This window comes from Lynx canadensis, chromosome D4 (genome assembly GCF_007474595.2).
Source record: "Lynx canadensis isolate LIC74 chromosome D4, mLynCan4.pri.v2, whole genome shotgun sequence".
NCBI classification, from domain to species: Eukaryota; Metazoa; Chordata; class Mammalia; order Carnivora; family Felidae; genus Lynx; species Lynx canadensis.
Genome location: NC_044315.2, coordinates 39532056 through 39555169, shown reverse-complemented (window position 1 = coordinate 39555169; position 23114 = coordinate 39532056). Strand labels below are relative to the sequence as shown.

The 23114-nt window shown below is 42.6% G+C and overlaps 1 long non-coding RNA gene across 2 annotated transcripts in view; it reads right to left on the bottom strand.

Annotated features, from left to right (window-relative positions):
* Positions 1–3911: 3911 nt before the first annotated feature.
* LOC115499497 overlaps positions 3912–23114 on the bottom strand; it is a 58165-nt gene continuing 38962 nt past the window's right edge. Inside the window, exons 3-4 of one of the 2 annotated variants that reach the window (XR_003964175.1) lie at positions 16556–16769; positions 3912–5234 (exon numbers count right to left, since the gene is read on the bottom strand). This is a non-coding gene — a long non-coding RNA (uncharacterized LOC115499497). Of the gene's footprint in view, positions 5235–16272; positions 16770–23114 lie in introns of those variants that run through there. The other variant, XR_003964174.1, reaches the window with a different exon arrangement.

Sequence of the window (23114 nt, the reverse complement as noted above, 5' to 3'; positions counted from 1 at the left end):
TGGATTAGAGGTAACGTAGGAAAAGCACCAAGCCCGACATAGAGCGCACCTCCGGAGATGGTACCTCTTGTATTGTTACGACTCAATGCTGTGGCACAAGGTTCAAGGCAGGGGTGGTCCAGCGGAAATGCATTTCTTAGGAAGAACCCAGTCTAACGTCTCCCAGGTATGGCACGGTGCTCTTGACCCTAGCAGGGTTACTCTGCTTTCCTGTTTACCATGTAGCTAACTTCCGAATTGGCTCAAAGTGAATGGAGACATTGCCCCCTTGTTCTGACGGCCTTGCTGCATTTCTCTATTTACATCACCAACTTATTGGGTCAAAATCTGGTCAGGCAACAACTGGTCCTTCGTTTGTTTTTTTGTACCTGGCCTTTAGTCCTCAAGCTCTCAATCTACCTTCTATAACCCCCTGGGCCATCCTAATGAGTGCGATTAAACTGATTTTTCCCTTGCTTCTTCTGGGGTTCCCATGGTTAAAGACCCAGAAGCATTCTAGATCTAGGTGAAAGGAAGTTTCCTGTGGTGCTGTGTGCCATTTAAAATTTTCCATTGGCCAATATCTCAGAGGTGAGTCTGGTTATTGGACTGAGTTCATTCTTTCAAAATATATTTAGAAAATTGTACATTATTTGGAGAAGAAGCAATGGCAGAAGCCAGAAGTATTCCTAGGTCCTGTTCTCCAAGGGTCAAATGATGCTTTAAAAATTTTTAAACTAAATTTTAGTTAATTTTTAAAAAAAATTTTTTTTTTCAACGTTTATTTATTTTTGGGACAGAGAGAGACAGAGCATGAATGGGGGAGGGGCAGAGAGAGAGGGAGACACAGAATCGGAAACAGGCTCCAGGCTCTGAGCCATCAGCCCAGAGCCCGACGCGGGGCTCGAACTCACGGACCGCGAGATCGTGACCTGGCTGAAGTCGGACGCCCAACCGACTGCGCCACCCAGGCGCCCCAATTTTAGTTAATTTTTAACTAAAATGGTTCCTTCTCTTCCTGAGAGAGAAAAGAATTTTGTAATGTGAAAATAAGTCAAGGTCTCGGGCCACCCTCGCACCCAGAGTGGAGGTGATGATATACCACAGTGACACGTGGACTTTAAGATTCCTGGTTAAATGGGTCAGGTTATTTACAAACATTATTCTTATTATCATGAAAATTACCAGCAAAGTAGGGAATTTTCTCCTGCCTTCAGAACTTACACCACAGCACAAACAGCTTTTTATGTTTCAGCTGGTGAAACCATAAAGAGGTCGTTATTCTACAAAACAGCTTTTCACAAGAACCTAATTCAATTTTAAGAAAATGGATATGAAGGGAAAATACCTGTGCCTGCTCTTTCAATAGCTCTGTCCTCCCCAATTCACTCCTACTCGGAGTCCAAGTCCCTTTATCCTTCCCTAAAAGGCCTCAGGAGTTTCCAGGTGTGAGAACAAACAATTGCCATTCATCGTTGGAGATGTGGTTTCTGCCAGGAGATCCATAAAGGGACGCTCTTTGGGGAAATAATAAATGTATGGAAAGTTACACACAGAGTAATGATGTACCGAGATGTGATTGGCTTTAAGTTTTCCTGAACCCTGTCTTTGAAGCAGCTGCATTATCTGTAGATTAATACACTCTGCTCGTGCAGTAGAAATGGCTACAAGAGTGTCTCGCCATCATATACGCCTTTGCTAGGCACGAGACACTGGCATCCTTCTCTGTTACGGAGATTTTTTAAATGTTAATATCAAAGTCAAAATTGAATCAAGTCAGAAGCGCAAAGCGCTGCGCTGTTTTCAAACTACACTCTGATCCTCTCTTCTGAAAGGGCTGGGGGTGAGTGGGGATGGTGGGACTTCTAACTGACAAGCACTATCCTATACTCACTTAATTTTTCTTCTTAAGTGGCTCTACCACGATCTATTTTTATTTTTATTTGTTTATTTACTTTTTAATATTTATTTACTTTTCAGAGAGACAGAGTGTGAGTGGGGGAGGGGCAGAGAGAGAGAGGGAGACCCAGAATCCGAAGCGGGCTCCAGGCTCCGAGCTGTCAGCACAGAGCCGGACGCGGGGCTCGAACTCACGGACCGTGAGATCATGCCCTGAGCCAAAACCAAGAGCCAGATGCTTACTGGGCTGCGCCATCCAGGCTCAGTCATCCATCCCCCTTCCTTTTTATTAATGTAGCAGATATATGTGTTGATTTAAAATTTTTTTCAGTGATCCTTCAAAGTTATTTTAAAAGGCACCACATAATGCACACAATATATGGCTATTTGGATAAAACAAAAGGATTGTTATGCATTGACCCTGTGTGTATGTGTGTGTTAGTCCCTACATATATCTCTGGATAATACCTGCAAGAAATGTTTACTCACTGCTGCATCAGAAAGGGAAAGACTCTTGAAATCTGGGGTGACATGGAGACTTTTTATTTAGATTGAATTTTTTGCCATGAGTATGTTTATGTTTCATATGAAGGGAGAGGAGAAACTAGATAGAGGCCTGCCACGCGGTGAAATTGTGTCACAGCCGGGAGGAAAGCAATCTGATTAAAGTAATTGGCACTGAGTTTTGCATGACTAATAACATTAGCTCTTAAAAAAAATCGACATCCCCTTCTAAAGATTCAACTGAAGTGACTCTTTAATGGGTGGAATTTTAAGCAGCACAGAAGAGGTAAGTGAAGAAATTCAAGTGACGACAAGGTGGTCCCTCCTGAGCACAAACACTTCCAAGATTAAATTATACAGATAGTGGAGGAAAGGATCAACGATGTGCAAAAGTATTTATTTTGGCCATCCACTTTGAGGCAATGCAATGCAAAACTGTGTTCCTAAACTAGTGCCTTAAATATTGCATAATTCCACCGGAAGCAACCCATCCGCCTCGGACAATATATACTGGCATTATGGAGGTTTTCTATGAGTAGGACAGAGACTTCTAATTTCCTACCCAAAACCTGAGCTTTCCTTATTACTGGTAAGAGAACCCTGATTTCATTTGGGACAGTGATTTTTGCCTCCTAAAAGACCACATTTTTCAGGCTCCTCGGCAGCTAGGTGTGGCCATGTGACAAAGGTCGGGCTGATGAATTATAAGTGAAAATTCTTTGAGGCACTTCAAGGGAAGCTCCTTCCAGGGAGTTAACTAAGCTAGGAGGGGTGTCCCCTTTGCCTTCCCTTTTCCTCTTTCATGCTTGGAGAGTGACATCATGCCATAAGAATGGAAGAACAGAGATCTAGAAAGAGCCTGAGTCCCTGATGACTGAGAAGACACAACCTGAGCCCCAGATAGCCAGGGGTAGGATTTCTTTTATGCTAAAAATAACCCTTAGGGGCACCTGGGTGGCTCCGTTGGTTAGGCATCCGACTTCGGCCCAGGTCACGCTTTCACAGTTAGTGAGTTCGAGCCCCGCATCGGGCTCCTTGCTGTCAGCACAGAGCTGGCTTAGGATCCTCTGTCTCCCGCTCTCTGCCCCTCCCCCGCCTTAAATATAAGTAAATATTAAAAAAAAATAACCTTTATAAGTTTAAGCCATTGATGTTAATTGCCTGTCATTGACAGCGAAATAAAATTCTGAGCTGATCAAACAAATTACTTCTCTTCTTTGCAAGAAAGAATATCATGGAATAAAATGAACTTGATATTCATTCATCATCATTCCTAATCTTTGCATTTCATTATGCCTGCTTTTGGTTTTGTCTTGTTTTAAATTAATTCAATTTTCAAAAGGCATTTTATCTTTTAGAACAACCCAGGGGCTGAATCTTTAGTTCCTCTCACTCCAGCTAAAAATTCCTACTCTTTGAGAATAACCATCTTTCAACTCCCAGAAACCTCAATTAATAATCATACTGCTCATCAGATGACTCTAGGGGACATTTACTCAGACACTGTGACTGTCACCATAGTTGTTGGAACTGAAGTTACGTACACAGATGAACTTTTCTCACGTGTTTATTTTCCATGTGGGGTGTCTCATTTAGAACAAACCCACTGCAAGTCCCCAGTCCCTAAGATGCAGGCTGTGTTATGTATATCCTTTGAAACTTTTCTTCTTTCCTCCAGGAAGGAGGGGAAGTAAAAGCTTGAGTAAAAGAAAAAAAAATTAAAGAAAGAAAGAAAAAAAAAGACACAAAATAAAAACCATATTTTTAACAAAAGGAGTTTTGAAAGCCTTGGAAAATGTTGTGTTCGCTCACATAAGGCCCCACTGTTTTAAACATATTTTACTATAATTTTTCCTTCAAAATTCTGACATGCAAAGTTGAACAGGGCTCTTCAGTGTACAACCCTGGGACACAGAGAAAGAAAAAGAACAGTATTCCAACTAATGCATACTCAGTGGGAATCATAATATCACATAATTGCTTGAAATTCACAGGCCTATCCGATGTCATCTCCAGAAATATGCAAGTTTCCCTTTGTTTTCTGACTTAGAGATATTTCCTTGCTTTAGGGCTTAACCCTTCGGTTGCTACCCCTAATTACTGAAACATGATTGGAAATGAATGGAGAGCCACCCTTCCAAAACCTATCCCACGTGTTAGGTAAGATCCCCCAAATCTGCTAACTTTTGTTCTACTGGAAACACAAAATCTGTATTTAACTTCATCAGCGAACCTAAAGAGTTCTCTTTTACCCATTTCCTTCTCAACCTGTTTCTAAACACACACGCACACACACACACACAGCCCTTTAAATCCCCACCAAAAAAACTTTGAAAGAACAAAGAGTTGCTATTTCGGAATGTAATGACATGTTTAAAAGTTCATCAACTTCCCCCTTAAAAAAAAATCTGGCAATGAGTCTAAAATAATAATTCACAAAGATTTAGAGAAAAAAAAATCCTTAAGACTTCTTCCTCTGTAACATTATGTAAATCATAAATATACCACCGGTCTGGAAGTGATTACAACAAGGTACGAGACAAAGGATATTCCTAGGCAGACAGTACGGACAATAAGCTCTCTTTTCCCATTAGCATATGAGGATTGGAGAAGGTAAGTTCTCATAATAGTTAATAAGAGATTCACAGCATTATGAAGAATTCCCAAATGTGTGTGTTCCAAGAATAAATCCTAAGTCCTGGGCCATAACTGATTGCATGAACTCATTACAGAAACGTGTCCTCTGATTCAAGGTGAACGAGCCTTTTGGTGTTCCAAGTATTCCTCCACTCTTCTCCAGTTTTCTCTTCGCTTCTCAATTGTCCTTGTCCCCGACCTTCCAAACAGGATCCCTGGAGCGAAGAGGAGGAAGTGCTATATAAACAGTTCATTCTAGAAGTGTGAGTCATTCCCGAATCCGCTCCCCCAGTCCCTATATAAGCGACACCCAGTCATAGCTCAGCTTCTCGATTACTTGTAGGAAGCGTTTCTTTGTTTTGTCTTTCCCCACACCTTTCCAGAGGGCAAAGGTTTAACTTTTTTCACTCTCCTCAGAGCATTTCAACACTCGGGTTGGATACTCAGTTAACAGAATATCAAGAATTTCATTTTGCTTGATAGGAGAGCGTTAGAAGCTAAGGCCAGCCAACTCAAAGGGACACTGCAATGCCATTTTATAATTAAGCGGAGCACCCGCTGGACTGCATGTTATAACAGATGTTTCCTGGCCCCAGGTACTAAGGCAGCACATAGTAAAACTGCCCAGAGCCTCTCCCTGAGCCAAGATGGGTCAGTGTCTGGAACAACTCCTGTCTAGTGTCTCTTACTGTAATTAGAGAATGAGGCTAGCTTTTGGTCATTAATTCCATTTGAAAAATAGCCATGGCTAAATTAAAAAAGAAAAAAAAAAAGAACCTCAGAGTGCTTTTAAAATTGAAAAGCCCAATAATAAAATGGAGATAATTTATGGGCGATTTATTATTTCTAACGGTGTTTTAGACCTTCTATAAATTCTGTACAATGATTTGCAAAATTCTTCAAGACGGTTTGCAAAATTTTCACTCCATTTATGAAATGGATAAAATTAGAGGCTCCTTATGCTTAGGCTGGAAAAGAGTTTATAGATTGGTTAGGACCAGGAAATCAAACTCAGATGCCATAGCGTCCAGTGGGTAAAAGAACAAAGCAATCAAGGATAAGAGCAATCATTCGGCCTTTTCTCTACAGTTTTCCTTCATTTTCCCGTTTTCCATGAGGGACAGGGGTGCAGGAATAGATCTGTCTACCCTGAGAAAACTATAGTTGAAGCAAGGCTTATGCTCAGGTGGTATACCCCTGAGGTTAGCCTTGTCCTTACCAACTGACATGTAGAAGCTGCTCTCAGCCCACAGAGTGAGGCCCACCTCTGGGCACCTGCTTTTTCTCTAGGAACTCGCAGCTCTCCCTATGACCCAGCAGCTGGGGAGAGCAAGGCACGCGCAGGATGTTGTTCTAGCACAGAGGTATCCATTCTGATAGGTCAGTCCCCAGGCCTTCGTAGCGAAGTATTTTTAACATCACCCTTGAGTACCAGTACAATGACAAGTACCAACTGGTATTTACCTCTGCATAAGGCAGATGAAAGGGCAGCCGAAAACGAGAAGGTCGTTGGGGCCCTGGTAAGCCCATGCTCTGTTAAAGAGGGGAGCTACTATAACTGGGTAGAAATGTGGGACCTGACCCATGTGACCAGATCTGCTGATTTCTCAAGGGAAAATAAAACCCTGTGTCCTGATACAAAATCTCCCAATTAAACGGTCACCTCATTCAAACACTGTAAGGGGTGAACAGTGTGCTTCTGTGGTCCAGAACTGTACTAGGTGCTCCAAATTTGCAACCTTTTCCATCCCTGAGACAGAAAAGAGGACTAATGCTGAAGTGACTTACCCACAGGTAACTCAAGGGGTCTCGTGGCAGGGTCAGAACTAGCACCTACGGCCCCTGACTTTCCATCCAGTGAGATCTGACTTCCTTAAGACACCATCAAATACCCTTCAAGAGAGATTTGTAAACTACAGAACCTATTAAGTAGGAGCTGAGATGTAGTTGGTGCGGAAGTTCTTCACGTTAGTGTTTTCTCCCACAACAAAAACGTGAAAACTCCTCTCCAAAGCTGGCATATGACGATGGAGCAGATGACACGAGTTCCTGAGAGAACAGCCCCGTAGCACGGTGAGGAAAGGTTGGTCCTCTGGCTGCTTGGAAATCACTTTTTATTTTTTTATTTTTATTTTTTTTTAACATTTTATTTATTTTTGAGTCAGGGAGAGACAGAGCATGAACAGGGGAGGGGCAGAGAGAGAGGGAGACACAGAATCCGAAACAGGCTCCAGGCTCTGAGCTGTCAGCACAGAGCCCGACGCGGGGCTCGAACTCACGGACCGCGAGATTGTGACCTGAGCCGAAGTCGGCCGCTTAACCGACTGAGCCACCCAGGCGCCCCGGAAATCACTTTTTAAACAAGGACATTGACAGAAGTCCAAGCAGGGTCTGAACGCACCTTGTGGTGAGGGTTACCCATAGCAGGGGAAGAAAGCATCCGAGTCTGAAGAAGCTCCATTCTTAGGGGTCATCCATTTTCCATGGATTTCTAGTTTCATATCATCCTGAGACCAATCTTCTCTTTTCAGAGCCATTCTTTACCTTTGTTACTAAACAGATGTGTGCCTATGGTGAAGTCGAGTACTTGTGAAATAGATTTGTTCATACACTGATCATGAGGAGCACTGAGTAATGCATAGGAGTGCTGCATCCCTAAATCCTGCGCCTGAAACTAATAGAACACTGTATGTTATCAAGACTGGAATTAAAATTGTAAACAGTAAAAAGAGAAAAGAAAAAAAAAACAATAGAGAACCTCAAAAAAATAGATTTGTGTGTGGAGTAACTCACATTTATTCAGAACCTACTATGGGCTAGACCAAAATTCCCAAACATCTGATATTACCCCACCTACTACATGATTTACCTTCCTTTTACCACTTACAATGCTATTCACTCAATTTTCTTTTTTTTTTTTTAATTTTTTAAGGTTTATTTATTTTGAAAGAGAGTGTGAGAGGGGGAGGGGCAGAGAAAGGGAGAGAGGGAGAGAATCCCTGCAGGGCTCGAACTCATGAACTGTGAGATCATGACCTGGGCCAAAACCGAGATTTGGAGGCTCAAACAACCGAGCCACCCAGGTGCCCCATTATTCACTTAATTTTCAAAAAGCCCCTGTGCTCTTTTTCCTTAAATAGAAAAAAAAAAAAAAAAAAAAGACTGAACTATCCTTGTGTTAGGGTTTTAGCAATGAATTAAGTAGCCCTTGACCTTGAGACTCCATGGACCGTGAATACATAAAGACTAAATAAACTTTTAAAATAAAAGTGTTGGAAGTGCTATGATGAAGGCAAAGGAGGGGCCATTGATTTTTCTTGAGTTGGGGTGGGGGGAGGTGGAGAGGGCCTCATCCCAGATGTGACATTCGATTGAGCCTTATGGAATGAGCAGGAATTCTTAAGGGCAAAAAGGGGGAGAAGGTCATTATGGGCAGAAGACACAGCTGGAAGAGAGGCACCAAGTCCTATGGTGTGATGGGTGTTTGGGGAATAGCGGATGGTGCAGTATAGCTGAAGCCAAGGACACATGAGGACAGTGGCAGGAAAATCTGACGGGGCTCGGTTTAAACATGTTAGTACGTCGTAGGGAGCATAGCCTCTTGCATGGAAGGTGAGGCGAGCCCCACCAATGGTGTTAGACCAGAAGAGCGCCTGATCTGCTCTGTGCTATAGGAAGAGAATCTTGCCTTCAAAAGGCTCATGAGGGACTGAAGGTAAGAAGGTCAAGTGGGAAGCTGTCCAAAGTCTCCATTCAAACCATGGTGAAGGACCAATTGAGAAAGTAGCAGCTGAGATGAAAAGGAAAAGCCAGATGTGAAAACCTTTACTGGGGTAGAAACAATAAAGCTTGGCGACCAGTTGGAGAAGGAAAACAGGAGGAGTAACGATGGACTCCAAAGTCTTTAACGTGTGGGTGGATGAAAATGCCACCTCTCAGGATCTAAGGGGAAGCAGGTGTTTTGGAGAGGGGAGTGGGGAGAAGAGGAGATGGGGCTAGTTGCTGAGTTTGCACTTGGAGATGTTACAGCTGAAGTGCCTTCAGAAGACTCTGATCTCACATGACGTTTTAAACACTCAATAAAGTTTTATGAGTTTTAAAAAAAAATAGACGAGTCTGGTAGGTGAACCTCACCAAGAAAGCATTAAAAACTGGAACTGGGACTCATGAAGGAAGATTATCAGACAAGAGCTTGACCCGTGTAGAAATACTCAGGGGGCGTCTGGGTGGCTCAGTTGGTGGAGTGTCTGACTCTTGATTATGAGCTCAGGTCTTGATCTCAGGGTTGTGAGTTCAAGCCCTATGCCCTACTTTAAAAAAATACTCTGAAAATGATCTTTAAGTGATACAGATGGAAATAGCTTATACTGAGAATGCCCCACTTATGATAATTAAATGATTTGAAAACTAGTAGTAAGAGAAAGCACAAAGCAGCACTTTGACTAGCTTCCGTGTCATTTTCTTTGAGGGGAAACAAGAAAAAAAAAAAAAACTTGGGAGGTCATTAAAGGCGCACTGGGCTTAGAATCATGCAGACACAGATCTACATCCTGATCATCTTATTTACTAGATGTTTGACTTTGAATAAGTTGTTATTGAATCCTTCTTAGCAAGACACTTCTGTGCTTTGGGGCAGATCCTATTCTGGGGACTGGGATTATAATGATAAATAAACCCTGCCCTCAAATAAAAAAAAAAAAAAAAAGAGCTTAAGTTATCTTCTTTGTAAAACTAGATGATTGCAAGGAGACACTACTGTCAGGCAGCACGGTGCCTGACACGTAGAGAGGACTATGAACCTGTCACTTCCTAGGTGCCAAGCGCTTTCTCTTAATTCTTATCCCCAAACTATGAGGTAGATATTAATGATGTTTCATTATGCAATGTGTACAGACTAAGCTTAGGCACCTTGCCCCAGTTCACGGGGGAACAAACCAAGAGTTATCGGACTCCCAAAACGTTGCACTTCTTCTTTCCTTTGTCAGATGGGTGATGTAGGTAAGCACACCTTCTCTCTCAATGCCCCAAAAGATGAGTAAATAAGCAAGAAGTTATTGTCCAAGGAAGTGCCAGTTAAGTTGCGATATACGGCGTATTCACATGAGGGTAATCAGAACTGAAACTAGCCAAGATAGCGCGGGTGTAAATTTCTTTTAATGGTATTCAGAATTGACTGAACCAGGGATGGTGTCCTACCAATGCTCTTCAACACGTCACACAGTCATATAGGATGGCCCTGGCTCTAGCTACAGAATAGCTTTCCTACCTTAAATCTTTTCCGGAAATGGGCAGGGAAAAAGAATTAGTGACTCAATAACTTACAGTGAAAAGCGTTTGGGGAGGCGGCACCTGGGTGGCTCAGTCTGTTGGGCGTTCGACTTCAGCTCAGGACATGATCTCATGGTCTGTGAGTTCGAGCCCCGCGTCCGGCTCTGTGCTGACAGCTCAGAGTCTGGAGCCTGCTTCGGATTCTGTGTCTCCCTCTCTCTACCCCCCGCCCCCCAACTCATGCTCTGTCTCCCTCTCAAAAATAAATAAACATTAAAAAGAAAATAAATAAAAAAATGAACCCGGCTGGCTCAGTCGGTTAAGTGTCTGACTTTTGATTTCGGCTCAGGTCATGATGACACGGTTTGTGAGTTCAAGCCCCACTTAGCATGGAGACTGCTTAGGATTTTCTCTCTCTCTCTCTCTGCCCCTCCCCCACTGGTGCACACATTCTCTCACTCTTTCTTTCTCATAAAAAATAAAAATAAATAAAAGCATTTCGGAGGTAATTTACACTCTTAAATAGTGGAATACAACTGCTTAGAAGTCATTCTGGAGTGACAGTTTTTACCACTCTACTCCCTGTTCATGTCTTTCTCTCTGCTCTCACTCTGTATCTTCCTCTCCGTTTCAGCCACACTGGTCCAGTTTAGGCTGTCTTCATTTCTTCTCGGGATAGCACTTGGCTACTTGGCCCCTACCTCCTTGGTCATGCTACCACAGTTGCCCCAAGTTTAACCCATCCAGTAGCTCCCCATCACCAAACAAATATGCCCACATTCATGTAAGAACACAGGTTGCCTACATACAACCTTTCAGCCTTCATTCTCAATGCACAGAACTTCTCAGGTCCCAAATAGGCCCTGCTGTTTCACACCTCTGATTCTCTGAATTTGCCAGTTCCTCTGCTTGAGATGCCCTTCCCCAAGTTCATCTGCTGAATTCCTGCTCACCGGTAAATGCAGAGTCTGGGTGCCTGGGTGGCTCAGTCGGTTAAGCACCTGACCTTGGCTCAGGACATTATCTTATGGCTCATGGGTTCGAGCCCCACATCTCACTCTGCACTGTCCATGCAGAGCCTGCTAAGGATTCTCTCTCCCCCCCACCCCCCCTCCGCCCCTCTCTAGCTGGCGCTCTCTCTCTCTCTCTCAAAAATAAATAAACATGTAAAAAAAATTTTTGAATCAACACAGAGTCATTCCCTTTGAGAAACCTTTCATTTCCTTTCCAGGTTCCAGGTTTTGTATCCCACAGCATTCTGTTTATTATGGAATCTGTCACACTAGATGACTTTTACTCGCTAACATGTTAATTTCCCCCCTGAAAGAATGCACATCTTCCTCTGTATCTTTACATCTTTATACCCAGGAAAGCCCTAGCATGTATAGGAGGAGTTCAGTAAATACTGTTGTATTAAATAGAATTGAATACAACTGTCATTTATCATCATCATCAACCCATGGTTAGTAGGCTCTCACAGGAGTATAACTTGTTGGTAGGTACTACATTTCATGCTTAGCATGGTGGAAAAAGAGAGCCAAACTCTGATACTTTTTTTTTTTTTAAGTTTATTTATTTGGAGAGAGAGAGAGAGCTCAAGCAAGCAGAGGAGAGGCAGAGAGAGAGAGAGAGGGAGAGAGCTCAAGGTGGGGCTCAAACTCACGAACCATGAGATCATGACCTGAGCCACAATCAAGAGTCAGGCGCTTAACCGACTGAGCCACCCAGGTGCCCCCCAACTCTGCTCCTTCTGATGTGAAGAAGAGGGTCTATCTAAAATGGAAGGCAAAGAGGAAAAGCTAGAGGAGCAAAATGTGGTCATGTTATCACTCTTGGAGGCCAGAAATCGGGATTTTAGCACAGGCCAAGCCACTTGTCCTAGAGGGTTCGAACCAGTTTTCTGAAAAATAAAAATAAATAAATAATCCAAGAAATGAACAAAATTAAAATCTGGTCAGAAGGTTACAGAAAGGAAAGGCACACATTTCTGGGAGGGAATAGGAAGTGGTCTTGTCTTCCGCAGCAGGGCTGTCTAATAAATCTGGAGAGTTTTATTGACTTCATAGGCGCAAGAATAACCACCCGGAGAAGACATCGGGTTTCACTTATTTTTTTGGAAAGTAATTTTTCACAGACGCGAGGTTAAAAGAAAGTGGTTGCACGGGCCTCGGCTGTGGTGGTGTATCTTCTGGTATGCGTAATGCAACTGGCTCTCAATTCTGGGACAATGCCCAGCCTCAGAGGTCTAAAGCCTCTGTTGAAAGCAATGAGGACAGAGTGTTGCCAAAATTTTATGGATGCAACTGTAGATCAATTGTCTTAGTGCAAGGATAGACTTTGATCACGAGCGTCTGGAGGGAGGGGTTTCATTAAATGCTGTTTTCAACTCTTAATTCTACAGCTTTTACGTCTACTTGTTCCTAAGCCTGCCACAGACCCTGAATGGCCCTGACACAGAGAAGCCCCTCCCCGAGCCCACGTCTGGCTCTCAAGCAGCAGCAGCGACTGGCACTGGAAGGAGTTCTGGGGTAGAAAAGATACATGGCTTAGAAGGTTCTGCTCCTCACTCCCTGATGTTTGGTCTCCGGTTAGACCTCTCGAAGAGGAAAATGCTTGAAGCTCTCCCCTTCCTGCCTCACGTCTGTGACTCATTAGGCAAACTTGAAAACTTCCCCTCCACCAAGCCAAGCTTTCCTAAGAAAAGGATTGATAAGGGTGTATGTTTGTTGTGTGAATTCTTCCTTTTGAAAGTGTCTGGCCAAGAATAGAAAATTCAGCTCGTTGTAGAAGGCTGAAGTGTCCACTTCTGAACTCCCTTCAGTTGTCCTCATAATCACAGAAGAGATAGCACCTAGGTAATGTTTCTAGTATTTTCCAACTTTCATGTTTAGTTCTCGGGGTGAACCCGTGGGCAACTTCTCCCACAGGGCAAGGGACACTTTTCTTCCCAAGGTCATGTTTCTTTCCTAAATCAAGAGCAAGGCAGATAGACAAGCCATGGTCTTGGCCAGCTGGATGGCAGGTGGCGCCACCTGGTGTGTGGGAGGCCAGTTATGCTCAGAGCCCCCCAGCATTCTCCATCAAAGTGCACTGGAATCTGCGAGTAAGATCACTGGATTGGAAAGCGGGAAATAAATAAAATCTAAAGCCACTCCATCCGGAATAATCACCTTGTTTTATAGATGTAAAAGTAAATGGGTGGTTTTGAAATGTATCTTTAAGCAACAAAATCCCTTTTCAAAGGACAACCTTAAATAATAAATTAGCAAACACTTTTTGGTTCCTTGGCATGTTTAGGGCACAAAGCTAAGCACTGTAAGTGTATAGTATTACTTAATTTAACCGTCACTACTCTTGGGGCACCTGGGTTGGCTCAGTCGGTTAAACGTCCAGCTCTGGATCTCAGCTCAGGTCTTGATCTCAGGGCCTTCAGTTTCAGCCCCATGTCGGGCTCCACATGGGGCCTGAGGCCTACTTAAAAAGAAAGAAAAAACAAACAAACCTTCTCGACTCTTCTTTTTTTAATTAATTTATTATTATTATTATTATTTTTTTTTTTTTGAGAGAAAGAGGGAGACAGAGCATGAGAGCAGGGGAGGAGCAGAGAGAGAGGGAGATACAGACTCTGAAGCAGGCTCCAGGCCCTGAGCTCAGCACAGAGCCCCACACGGGGCTGGAACTCACAAACCAGGAGATTGTGACTTGAGCCAAAGGTGGACGCTTAACCAACTGAGCCCCAAAACTCCACTACTCTTCAATGAGCCCTGTCATCATGTCTGTCTTAACAGGAGAGGAAAATAAGAGATCAACTTGCTCCATATAACATAATATATTACCCACCATAGGAAGCAGTTCAGAGCAGCGCTCTTGTGGTGGAATTAGGATTGCAATACCATGAACCTTTAATGGCGGGCTGACTTCCTCTTCCACCAATGTCTTCTGTCTCCCTGAAGCAGCTCCAAGGCTTTGTGGAATAGAGTTTCAGTCTTTTGACTAGATAACCCCTAAAGTTTTTTCCCATCTAACGCCCAACGATCCTAATTCTGGATACGTAAACTGGAGTAAGCCTCAAAATGAATTCTTGAAGACTGGATGTTGGCAAACCTTGCTCCTCTTTAATAGGCTGACTCAAAGCCACGTTTTGCATGTCTGTCAAGAATAGGTTTTTCCAAATTACTGCGCACCAATCAACGAAAAGGTGAAATCAAGGCATTTTGCAGATGGAAACATACTGACGCTCTAACATTAAATGTGTCGTTCACATTAAGACAGCAGTGCGAAAGTCAAGACCGATTTATATTTCTCTAATAATTAGGTTACTAAGTATTTTATAGCTAACACATTTGCTTATACATTCAGCGACAAATCATCCCCCCCAAAAATCAGCTAGATGCAAGCATTAGGTGTTAGAATTTGAACCTCTCATGTTAACTAGATGTCTGGGTACTGGCTCACTCAGAGCCAGGGGTTCATCAAGGAAAGGGGGAGACTTTTGATGTCTTTGTTAGCTTTTCACAAAGGCAAAACACTCCCCAGACTGAACCTCTTAACTCCTAACTCACATCAGACATCCCTAAATTGCATGGTTTTTGTGTTGCTAAGGGCGGGGGGTGGGGGTGGGGAGGGGAACAGGCTCCTTCTTACAGCGTGGTTGAAGGCGTAAATCGGTATAAAATTATTGGAGGGCAATTTGGCAATAGCTATTAAAAATGAAATGCTCATAACCTTTGACCCCGTAATAATTCACCTTCTGGGAATTCATCATAGAGAAACACCCCTACAACCGCTCAAAGATGTAAGTGTAAAATGATGTTTGCAAGAATATTTGTTACAGGGAAAACTGGAAAGAACCGAAATGTCGTTAACAGGCAATTGGTTAAGGATTGCATGGTCTGGCCATAGAGTACAAAACCATGGAGCCATCAAAAAAGAAGATTAAAAAGATCACTTTTTTACAGAGTGGCATGGAAGGATGTCTAAGACGTAGTGCTAGGTGGAAAATAGCATGCTTCAAAGTTGAAGTATAATCCCATTTTTTGGTAAAATAATAAATGAAATTTTACTATATGCCTTCAAAAAAAATGTTAACGGGTTTTCTCAGCTGTGTGGGATTATGGAAGATTTTCACTTTCAAAGCTATGCATTATTATAATGTTTCAAGTTACTTATGTATGTGTGTATATATATTTATATAGATATGCCATTATTTTTGTGATCAGAAAAAATAAATGTTTCTGTAGCATGGTCCCTTGAGAGCCCTGTTACCAAAGTATAGAAGCCTAGTCCAAATCCATTAACTTTACTGGAAAACACAACTTAGCTGAAATTGGAACAGGGATGCCGCGTAACCAAAGGGAGGCCACTCGTGGAAATTCTTCTGGCCTTTAGAGTCTACAAGCTATTGTAATAATTAGCCCACAATGGCGTGTTCTTTTAATGAGGAGCTAAGGAGAATAAATTTAAAACGCAGCCAGTTTTTGAGCTAACGCTGTAGTTGAGAGGACAGCTGAGGACCGGAGATTCCAAGAGGTCTCCTCTTTAACCATGACTTGCCAGAAGGGGGGTGGGGGTGGGGGGGACATCATAAAACGTGAAGGGGAGTTTGTGTTTAATTTTTACACTTTTATCAAACTAACATTTGGTGCAATTTACCTAGCTCCAGGGTAGATCCCTATCGCCTGGGATGGGGCGGGAGGGCTATAGTTTATACAATGAAGGGGACTTTTTATTAAAAAGAATGCAAAGTGACCAGGGTGCCTGAGTGGTGCAGTTGGTTAAGCCTCTGACTTCCGCTCAGGTCCTGATCTTGAGGTTGGTGGGTTCCAGCCCCAAGTCCAGGCCTGCACTGGCATCGCGGAACCTGCTTGGGATTCTCTCTCTCTCTCTCTCTCTCTCTGCCCCTCCCCCACTTGCGCTCTCTCTCAAAAATAAGTAAAGAAATAACTTTAAAAAGAATGCAAAATTACAAATACAAAATTAGGTACAGCCCTTTGGAAGGGCCCCTGAAAAAGAGAGGCCCTTAAGCTAAGCTTAATTAGTTTCTCAGAGATCTGCTCTGACTCAGAGTTCTTAAACCAAGATAACAGGGGAGAGTAACGGACACACTTCCTTTATTTAAGAATTAATCCTGCCAAAGAGGAGTTTCTGTGTCACACGTGAAAGCTAGAGGCAGCACGCAGAGCCCTGGGAGACTGGGCGATCTGTGCTTTTCGGGAGGGAGGGGGGTACTTGGGTTTCTGTGGATGTTCAAGCTCTGGAGAGGCCTTACTTGTTGACAATGGCAGACGCCCAGTCCTTGATGCTCATAAAACCATGGCAGTCAGAGTTGGAAAAGATGTATTAGGTCATCGATCTAGATTCAGGTCCAAGGCAGGATGGTTCACCATTGTAGTCATTCCAAGCCTTTGTCCAGGCAGCTTGGAAACGTCTTGAGGGCTTCACTCTTAGAAGGCTGTTCCTCTCGTCTCGTTACTGGGCAAGCGCTGAGGTGTTTGATGGAAAGAAAAAAAAAAAAAAAAAAAAGCATTTTAGAGTTGGAGCCACACAACTACTTAATTATATCCATTCACCTAGATTTCTATCAGTGTTTTCCACATGAAGAAAACAAGTTCGTGTAAAGAAACTCTTGTGTCTCTGGCATAAAGTTGCCATCAGGGAACAAATCACTGATTTTTTCCGGTGCCTTGTATTTCCACTTTGGTGGTGAGTTTCTTTTTGGCCTTAGGGATAAAAGCTAACTTGCTTGGGTTCTTCTCAGCCAGAATTATCAGGAAAAAGTAATATTTAAAAGCTGCTTTTGTTAATAGAAAGTGACTTCCTAAACTTTTATTTTGAGTCTGTTGTTGACCTTTCTTTGATAAACTGGATGTGCTCCCAATTTTTATTTTAGGTTTTATGGGGCTATAAAAATGGGGAATCTGAAAGCTAAGTTTTTATGTTGTTCACGTTTTCCTTGAAATCCGTATTGATAATGATGCTAATCTCCCAAAAGATTTTGGTGGCTACTTTTTCATAGCAAACAGGATTGTTCCAGACTGGAAGGAGAGTAGACTTGAATTATTGTTGCTTCATTAATGTCTGCTGTATGTCCTAGTGAAATCTCTTATTCCCTATGCCTCACGTGTGTGTGCTTGTGTGTGTGTTTGCTTGCTTGTTCCTTATGTGTTTGTTTATGGATTTGTTTGTTGTTGTTGTTACTTTTGCCTTGAAAATACTCAGAACAATTCTTTCTTTGACAAGCAAAGCTATAAGCAAATATAAAGTGTAAAAGAATAATATAATATTTGGATATTTGCATTTTTTTAATGTTTGCTTATTTTTGAGAGAGAGAAAGAGAGAGAGAGAGAGAGAGAGAGAGAGAGAGAGAGTGAGCTGGGGAGGGGCAAAGAAAGAGGGAGACATAGAATACAAAGTAGTCTCCAGGCTCCGAGCTGTCAGCACTGAGCCCAACATGGGGCTCCAACCCACAAACTGTGAGATCATGAACTGAGCTGAAGTCTGAAGTCTGAGCCACCCAGATGCCCCTGGATATTTGCATTTGAAAGTTTATTCTATTTTAAGTCCAGACAAATGGGCATTAGTTTATTGATGTTTGTGACATCATTATTAGCAACGGACTCTTTTAGCAATAAGCAACCTTCAGGAACCTCTTTTTTTTTTTTTTAATAAGTTCCAAAGATGGGTTTCCAGTTTATCAACCATTAAGAAATTAACCGCAAATGCTATCTGAGTTAAACTTAGGTGAGTTTAATTAGATTTAAAAAGTTGGCTGGGAATTCATCCAACATGAAGAATGTGCTCATAAAAAAAAAAAAAAAGCTATTTGAAAGGTATGAGAAAAAAATAGAATTATGGGGGCAGAATTAATTTTAAATCTCCTGAACTAAAAAAAATAAAGGTAGACATTCTGGGTGTAAAAAGATTTTCCTTTTATTTTAAAAATATTCAATACAGTATGTCTATCTCTGGGATTTCCTGTGACACCCTCCGTTCAGAAATGTGCCTATCCATGCTAACAAATTACTAAGATAATGGAGAATAAAAATTCTGGAGAAGTACAAAATTAGCAAAGGCACAGTGTCATTGAAAATCACCAGAAGAATAATTCCCAACTTAAAATATTCAATTTGCCAAAAGTTTTTTTTTTTTTTTTTTTTTATGATTTGTGAATGTGCTTAAATGGAATCTCGTAAAGAAGTTAGAATATTTTCATTGTACATTAAACAAATTCTCTTTAGGAAAAATAAGGAAATTATATGAATTTAGTACTGTCCAGAAAAATATGGGCTATGTCATGAAAAGTTAATACTGCTGGTGACCTCAGTAATGTGAGCTGTCCTAAACTCCTTACTGGCAAATAAGTTGTAAGCTGTTAAATGTATGGATATGTGCCCTGAGAAGAACACTTTAAACATGGTTGGGCTCAGTAAGTGTTTGTGGAACAAATGAACACGATCAAATTCAGGTAGATCTCAGATTGTTCACTGTTTGTTATATGTTTCCCTGATTGTCTTTGTTAGTTATGCCTGATTTCAGTAATAACTGATCAAATGATAGCAACCGTGTGTATTTACAACCCTGTCCGTGCAAAAGAACACTTTCAAATGTTCCCTAAAATTCACATGTGTATATCGGTCAGGAACTTGGTTTAAAAAGAAAAGAAATTAATGCATTCATGCAATAGAGAATTCCAGTAGTAGACTAGGTCCAGCTTCTCAAACAACATCGTTCTGGGATCTTTCTCTCTCTCTCTCTCTCTCTCTCTCTCTCTCCAGATGTCTACTTGACAACTTTCTGTGCTGTTTTCATTCTTAGGCAAATATGGTGGCAAAAATGGCACCATTTGGCAACCCCTAGTAGAAGGAGATGGTTTCTTTCACGGAGCTGACCTCCCATTGTCCTAACTGGGGTAACATGCCCATCCCTGGTCGTACAATAGTACCCCAGTGGGTGCCAGTAGGCTAGTTTTCTGTGGCTGCCATCACAAATTATCACAAACTGGGTGGCTTCAAAACAGAAATTTATTCTTGCATATTTCTGGAGGCTAACCCTCCAAAGTCAAGGTGTCAGCAAGGCTGTGCTCCCTCTAGAGGTTCCAGGGGAGATTCTGTTTCATGCCTCTTCCAGATTCTAGCAGCTGCAGGCATCCCTTGGCTTATGGCTGCACTCCTTCAGTCAATCTCTCTGGTCTCATTGCCTCCTTGTATTATCTGTGTGTGTGTTGAACTCCCCTGCCTCTTCTTATAAGGACACGTGTGATAATCCAGGATGCTCTCAGCTCAAGACGCTTATCTTAAACACAGTTGCAAAGATCCCTTTCCCAAACAAAGTTATATTCACAACTACCCCGGTTTGGACACAAACCTCTTTTTTTTGGGGGGGGGGGTACTATTTAAGCCACTACAGCTGGCAGATGATTGACACTCTCCTTGACAGGAAAGAAGAAGCCCTGATATACAGCATTTACATAGTTGTGATGTATAAACACTGCCCATGGCCGAGGCCAAGCTGCTGACAGGAAGTCACTGAACATGGGGTTGAAAAGAGACACACAGGGGTGCACTTAAATCATGCAGATCTGATAGATGTAAGTAACCTCAGGAGAACAGGTAATAGTAGAATGTATTCAAATAATTAGGAGGCGATGAGTTTTGAGTGCCTAATAACTCCATTTTAAGTATAATGTATTTAATTATAAATTTATGTACTTAAAATTTTAATAGTGATCATATTTAGCAACTGGCTCACAAAGTTCCTAAAAATTTACCAGTTGGTTCGAATAAGCTGGGATGAGCCAGCTCTGACACACCACTGGATGAAATGTGCTGATTGGTCAGGCCTGACTCATAGAGCCTAAGGCGTAGGGTTAGCAAGATTCAAACCACATGAACTGAAAGCGAGGTGGGTGGTTCCTTAAGAGGATATTGGGGTGCTATTACTTAAAGGAAGGGAAAGGAATAGATAACAACAATAAAGCCACTTCAGTGCCGTTTAAACCTATTTTAATGATTTCAAGCTAAGAAAAATCCTTTCAGCAAAGTTCAAAGCAGCTGTAGCCACAAGCATTGTGGGTACGAAGGGATCTGCAAATCAGATCTCTGCCTAAGGGAAAATCGCCATTTTTCACATTGTCATCTTCCTCAGCTCATAAAATCCGGTTTTCAGCCTGGATACCTGCGTCCCAAGGGAATCAGCTTCAGAAAAAGAGACATAAACCAATGGTCTTTTTAAAAGTATCATTTCTTTTAAACAATTTTAACAATTTTATTGAGACATAATTTGCACATGATGGAATTCATCCATTCAAAATGCAAAATTCAGTGTTTTTCTTTTTAATGTTTATTTTTGAGAGAGAGAGAGAGAGAGAGAGAGAGAGCGCACGAGCAAGGGAGGGGCAGAAAGAGGGAGACTGAGAATCCGAAGCAGGCTCCAGGCTCTGAGCTGTCAGCTCAGAGCCCGACACGACGCTCAACCCACGAACTGTGAGATCATGACCTGAGTCGAAGTCAGACGCTTAACTGAGTGAGCCACCCAGGCGCCCCAGAATTCAGTGTTTTTTGATACCTCTTCGGAGTTGTTCATTCTCCACCACGATGAATTAATTGTGGAACATTTTCCTAGCCTCACAAAGAAACCCTGTCCTATTGTGCTGTCATCTTTCAATGCCTGGACTCTGACCCCCAGCCCTCGGCAATCACTAATCTATTTTCCGTGTCTGTAGATTTGTCTACTCTAGGAATTTCACACAAATGAAATCATACGTTATGGGTGCCTTTGTGACTGGCTTCTTTCACTTAGCATGTTTTAAGGTTCATCAGTGTAGCATGTAACAATACTCCATACCTTTTTATTGCCAAATAGTATTCCATTGTGTGAATGTACCGCATTTTTGTTCACCCATTCATTAGTTGATGGACATTCGGATTGTCTCCCCTTTTTGGCCATTGTGAATAATGCTGTTGTCAACATTCATTTAAAACTTGTTTTAAAACACAAGCTTTGATGTGGACGTAGTTTCATTTCTCCGAATCGAATGGTCTTTTAGATTAAAATTTTCAGTGAGGTTTCTTATTTCCCACATGTTTAAGGGAACTGTCATTGAGGAATTAAATCAGAAACACCACACATAGAATTTCAATCATCTTAAATATTGGGCCACTCACCCAAGCCCTTGAGAATCCAGGGTCTGGCTCAGCTCTGAGGGGGAGTCCTGTTCATACACTTCAGGGAGAAGGAGGGCACTGTCTGTCAGGAGAAAGGAGGAGCTGGCTTGGGGTGCACTGTGTAGGTGTGTCTGAATTCCCCCTGGGGTACCTAAGTCTGGCCTGCCCCATTGTGGGACTCTCCTCCATATGCCAAGTATAAAGAATAATAAAAATAAAACCTTACTCTTTGGTCTGGAAATGAGAGTCACGAGGTTTGGGAAACTTGCCGGAAAGAGAGAAATTTAGCTTCCCTAATAGACGCTGGTAGAGAGTTTCATTTTCTCCCTTCCATGATGGGAGGGTTCTTCAGAGGGTCCTGCAAACCTGCCATGGAAAAAAAAAAAAGCTCTCCACTAATTTATGTAGCAACTTTCTTCCAAGAAATCCAGTGTCTCAAACAGTCTTTCACTGATTCCCCTTAGGGAGTTTGCACAAATGTGCATAAGAAATTACTTCTTTTAAAATTTACACTCACCCGTTCTCCAATACTGGGCAGAAATAGAACCAAAAAAGCAGACCTCCTGACCAAACATTCCACTATAATATTTTCAGTGAGCTTCTATAAATCAGTGCATATCCTTAAACACAGGATCTCCCCGTAATATCCCCATAATATCCCCATGACTCTAGCCCTGATGACTACATTCCTTTCATCAGGGGCACAGCTTGCCCCTTCCAAATTAGAATCAACTACTATGGCACACACCATGAAATGGAAGTCTATTATTTACTTCCAATTAAGTGCTCGGGTCTGCCTTAAAACAGGCCAGGGTTCTCTCTTGCAGCTCGGCCCAACAGAGAACCCCTCAAGAATCCTGGGGCTGACTGGCTCCAAAGCGAGAATCCTGGTCACACACCACAGGCAGGAAGCTGGAGTCTAGCCAGTCCTCTCTCACCGCTGTTCCTCTCTCACCGCCGTGTCTCCATGCTGCCTTGACATTGGGCTGCACTGCCCCTCAGAGTCCTACTGTTCATACTGGGGAACAAGCATACGCGGTTTCCAAAGCCCAACTCCAGTGCCTGGATGGATGACTCTGGAAAAGCTTCCAGCATCAGCCGTACGCAGGGCCCAACCCAGCCCCCTCCCCCAAACCAAACATTTAGCTCCTTATGTTGGGCCTTTCCTCAAAGTATTCCTATTGTGAAGTTCTCACTGCCTATCCCTGGGGCGGGGGGGGGGGGGGGGGAGGGAGGGGCGGGATCTTAGGGCCACACTAGCTCATGCAGAATCCCAGGGAATCAAACCTGCAGAATATCTGTGCCTTTCCTCCCACCCCCAGAAAATCTCTGGGTCCCATAAATTCTTCCCCAGGGGTTCTCAGAGAAATGGGAGGACTTTTTTGGGGTCATTTATTAAAATTTTTTAAAATATTTATTTATTTTTGAGAGACAGAGAGAGAGAGAGACAGAGCACAATCGGGGGGAGGGGCAGAGAGCAGAGCTGTCAGCACAGAGCCCTACGTGGGGCTCGAACTCACAAACCGTGAGATCATGACCTGAGCCAAAGTCAGATGCTTAACCGACTGAGCTGCCCAGGTCCCCTAATATTTATTTATTTTAGAGAGAAAGAGAGCACATGAGTGGGGGGGGAAGGGCAGAGAGAGAGGGAGAGAGAGAATCCCA